We start from the raw sequence: 5,483 nt of genomic DNA, 5'->3' as shown, positions 1-5,483 counted from the left end.
TGCTGACCTGCTGCTCAGGCTCATACTACTGATTAATGGGACGTAAGAAAAGAGGAAGAAGACAAGAGCATGGAATCTAGAACTGCATAATTATCGTCATATTGAGATACTCTGCCCATACTTTACATTTCAACAGTAGCCTTAACACACACGCCTGCACATTTGGTCATTCTTTCATTCTGAAGCAGTGAAAACATAAAAAGGGGTGTGGTCTGTGCCAGTTCGGTCCTCATTGGTCATGTTTAAGGTCCCTCCACAAATATGATGTGATGTTTAGATCAGGGTCATTGCAAAAGCTTTAGTTTGTGTCTCTTCAGTTTGTCCATGGTGGACTTCAAGGTTTGGATCTTCATCCATCCATCCTGTTGGAGAAGCCGTCCACTTCTCTGCTTCAGCCTTTATAACCATGGCGGGTCTAGATGTACTGTATCACGTTTCGAAGCCTCAAAGTAGTGTCACCATTAGTTGAAAATTTGACCTCAATGATTTTATAAGGATTATGTAAGCTGCAGGCGTGAAGTACTGAACTCTCTGTGTTTATGTTCTCCTCCCTGTTGCTTCCTAGTGTCACTTTTTTAATAAAAGTATCTAAATAACTGACATGGGCAAGATTACAGCGATTAGACGTTCGGACTATCTACTGCCCAGTCATACTTCAGACATTGGTTGCATGCAAAGGTTTCGTCTTCCGTTAAGTTGACAAGTCTTGTGTGGGTTATGATTTGCCTGACTTTTATTGACTATATTATTCATATTTTCTTCTTCAACTTGACCTCCAAAATTGTCACTTGCTAATAACATTTTGCACTTAGCGTAAACCTTTGTTTAAACCACAAGCTGACAAAACGTGTGCCTATTTTTATTATTCATTTGTATTTATTGTGTGTTATGATTGATTAGCTATGGAGGCTGTATTTACTCTATTTCTCACAAAACAAAAATTAGTTGGGTTGAGTGTCCAAACGTTTGCATAAGACAGTAAAACTGTATAGTATGCTATGATACGTTCTGGCAAAAAGTTTGCAAAAGTTTGGGCATCCTGGTCAAATTTCATGTTTGGCTGAAGAACACATTTACAGAGAGCCCATGTCTGCATGTATTAAAGCACACTTACTGTTCAGCTGCTTAATGTAACATATTGTGGGGAAGAAAAATATGTGTTAATATGTAAAATTCAGCAAATTCAGCAAATAAAAAGCCCTATTTCAGTTTCCTTCATTAAGAAGATGGGTAAACATGGGTGTCCAGCTTTTGTATATGACTGTATATAACTTGGCATGCATCGTATTTTCTAACTTCTGTCTTATATCCGAAAAAAAGTCTGTTCTGCATGTTTAATTCCCCTTCAGTATGTCAGACAGTGATCAAAGAGAGCAAACTGTACATCATTTTTGTGCCACTGCAGTACCAGAGCATCTTTTCATATGGTTGAACGGAATAGCAGTCAGTGCTGTGACCCTATAAAGCTTCAATTTATCTGTGGATTAAACAGCAGACAGACAGACGGGAAGAGCTTTTTGGGGGGCTGGTAACCTTGAGAGTTAAAACAGTTAAACATAGATTCTGCTACCGTCCGCTGACCGATAAAGCGAGTGTCCATATGGGACAGTATTACTGTCAGGGTTCATTTGTTTTGAGGGGGAGGGGAAGGTGGTCGTTAGCCGTCGCCCCCCTAGCAGCTTCCCTCAATCCTCTTACCCCAACATTTAAACTGATTGATTCCCTGCACACCCACGGCTATCTTCTGCTAGAGGGTTTTAGGCTGGGACAGGGTCAGGGTCTTGTTTGACTAACAACGGTAGTGATGTGTGATGGGTTTTTTTTATTTTTTATTTGAGGCCTTATATAGACATTATTGTGTAAGTTACATAAGCCAAATCCCTTATTAATAATTAACCGCGAAAAAGACCACAAATGACAGATGTGGCATTCTTGCAGGCAACAAATGCTCATAATACAGTAAATATGTTAAAGGCTACTGTGAAACGGATACAGTGAAAAAGTTCATCAGCTGACTCTGCCTTAAAATGGTGAAAGCGAACAGTGTTTCAAAACAGCGGACAAAGAGAAGCAGCCTGCCATACAGTGCAGTCTAACAAAAGCTTGACACAGATGGTAGCGGACAGTGCATACCCTACAACAGCTGGCAAGGCCTTAAGCCTATAAAAGAGTGGATCACCCGAATGGCAAGGCCATTCACCAAATCGAGTCTATAGCAGACATTATGTGGCCCCAGGAAAAGGGCTGGTCTTATTAAATGATGATCGCCGAAGGTTAAGCAGAGGCAAATCTTCTGAGGTATTTAAAAATTCTCCCCCCTGACTGTGCGTAAGGCTTTCCTGGTAGGATTAGAGGCGGGTGGTGCATGTGGTGTTGTGGCTGCATACCTTCAGTCTGCCTAAACCCAATCTGTTGCAGATTTTTTTAAATGTTTTAGTATATTTTATTGACTTATTCTGAGTGGGGGAGGGAGCTGAGGATAGACGGAGAGAAAGTGGAGAGTGCCGGAGTAGATCAAAAGAAAAGTAGAGGAATAGGAAAGCAAGCACAGGATGAGAAATTGTGCGAGGCAGACAGATGGAGAAGAATCCGTCAGAGAAAAGATGGATATAGGATGAAAGACACTGAGACTGCAGTCATCTGAAAAGCACAAAAGTGCAGGAAATGGAAAGCTGAGAGATGAAAGAGAAACATCATGCTCCTTGTTAGGTTCGTCACACCTTCTGATCTGCGATTTCAGTAAAAAGCAAGAGACAAGTTCTTTTGCTAAAGCATTCTCCGTTCCCAGCAAAGCTATGGATTTGGTCATCTGAGAATTTCGGAGACGTTTGCATTTATGAAACGCGGTGTTCGGTTGAGGAAAACCACGCAGGCTTACCCCCATGTTGAGTTCGGATTTTCTCAAAAGGTCCACTTGAATCCAAACATACCTAACCACTCAAGCTGGCAGCAATTAAAGACACATGTGGGGTTTTACATCTGGGCTTTTTTTTTTTTTTTTTTTTTCCTGACGCAGTGACTGAGCAGGCACGTCTATCTGCACAGAGATGTCTTGATCTCAAAAAGAATGATGTGGTACTGCTGTGGAACCTCTGAAACTGAAATTCCATGTGTGTCTGAGTGTAAGAAAATGTATTAAAACTGGACTTCTTATTAATCATTAATCAATATGGCCTTTATGTGCTGAGGTACCGCATTAACAAGCACATATATTATTTTTTCATTTTACATTAGTAGCCCCCCCCCCCTGTGAGCACTGAGGGACAATCAGAGTAAAGTGCAGCCTCTGACAGATTTACTTAAAATTTAATAATGTTATAATAAAGACATGTAATACAACATGTATAAAACCCATTAGCTCATTAGCTGGCAGTTGAGACTTTCATATATATATTTTTTGGTTGATGTTCACCTTAAGTCCAGTCAGTGAACATTGTTTAAAAAATGTGCCCCTGACACACTCGTAAGATTGCAATACACTCACATTCTACTACCAGTCTGTTCTCATTGCTGTGCTGCCAATGTTATAAAATCTGATCAGCAGTGGTCCTATGGTGGCCCCTTTCCACTGATCAACAGATGGGCTACGACAAAGTACAACTACACTCACTGAACACGTTATAATATTTTTGCAATTATTATCTAATATTACAGTGCCATGCATACAAGCATGCAGACACAGGCCAGTAGCTTCAAGTATTGTTCACACAAACCATTAGAACAGGAAGATAATATGAAAGCAAGGTTATTGGTGTCAGCTGGGCTGGTTTAAGGATTTCTGGAACTGCTGATCTCATGCTATTCCCTGGCAGATCTGCAGGTTAAAAAAAGAGGGCTATGGAAAAGGACTGACTCAAGCTGGTTCAAGCTAAAAGAAAGGCTACAGTTACTCAGACAAGCACTCTGTACAACTGTGGTGAGCAGAAAAGCATCCCAGCGTGCACAACATGTCCAACCTAGAGATGGATGGGCTTCAACAGCAGAGGACCCACCTCAGGTTCCACTTCTGTCAGCCAAGAACAGAAAGCCGAGGCTGCAGTGGGCACAGGCTCACTAAAACTGGACAGCTGAAGACTAGAAAACATGAAAAACATTGAAGAATGTCTATTTCTGTTGAGGCACACAGATGCTAGGGTCAGAATTTGGCGCCAACAGCATTAAGTCATGGAGCAAACCTGCCTTGTGTCAACAGTACAGGCTGCTGGAGTTGGCATGATGCAGGAAGTGTTTCCTTGACACACTTTGGGCTTGTTAATATCAATCTATCATGGCCTGAAAATGTGTCACAGCCACGTTTGAGTACTGTCGCAAAGCAAAAGTCGTTCATGAACATGGCAATGGGTTCAGTGTTCTTTAGTGGCCTTCCCGATCACTGGATCTGTATCCAATAGAACAACTTTGGGATGTGGTAGAACAGGAGACTGACGGCATGAAAGCATGAATGCTCCTGCAAAGCTGCAGGAATTGCTTGGGACCAAAATCCATGCAACAAAGCATTGAGCCTGTTCTAAGAGCGAAAGTTCCTAATAAAGGGCTCAGTGAGTGTATATAGTATAGACTATTAACCTACAACATATAATCATTTTTACCGTGGGTGATCTTTAATCTAGATATTCTAATACTAATTCTGATATCACCTCATCTGTAGCTAATTCATTACTTACAGGCTCTTTGTACAAGCTCTGTACAATATTCATATTTTATGGAGCTATGTAATTACTCAATATGGCATGTCTGACACATTAGGTCCATATACTGATGCTTACTGACAGAAAATCCACTTGATTAAGAGTAATTCTTACTAGTAAACGTGTATCACTTCATGGTTCTTCCCTACAGTGTTGACCAGAGGAGGGTGTGTTGTTGGGGTTCCTTCCTTCTTCCTTGGGCTCTTAGGAAACTTGCATTACCACTGTCACCGTGAGCTGGTATAAGAGATCTGGACCTGGATTTCAGTAAAGATGCTTTGATAAAATATTGTAAAAAGTGCTGTAAACACTGACTTGGACTAAAATACACTGTTGATGGGTAGAGATCAAGTATAACTTCCTTGAGGAACGTTTAAGAACGTTGTAGAGGAACCTTGAAAGAACCCTTTTCCTCTAAAAAAAACTTTTCTTAAAGGTTCCTCCACAGTTTTAAATGAAAGAACCTCCAAACGTTCCTCACGTTACTTTTAACAGTGATGATTCAGGTATTTGCACGCCTGCCCCTGAAAAGGTGGTCACACAAATATTTCAGCTCTAATCAAACAGTTTTTGGAAACACTGTAACACTAAAGCAGAGTGTAGGAGATATGAGCTTGCCACTAACCTCTATGTGCAGGAGGGAGTGCTCCAAGAGCAGGCTTGGTGATGCCAAATCTTCAGCAAGTTAAAATCTTTTCAGCACTGTGCATCTTACAGCTTGGTACACTGCTGCCCCCTAGTGTTCACAACATTGAAGTGGAGACCTTTGAAAATCATCCCGACTCAAACACAAAA

The sequence above is a fragment of the Salminus brasiliensis genome, chromosome 3, assembly GCF_030463535.1.
Source record: "Salminus brasiliensis chromosome 3, fSalBra1.hap2, whole genome shotgun sequence".
NCBI lineage: Eukaryota > Metazoa > Chordata > Actinopteri > Characiformes > Bryconidae > Salminus > Salminus brasiliensis.
Note: the sequence above shows the minus strand (reverse complement) of the source record.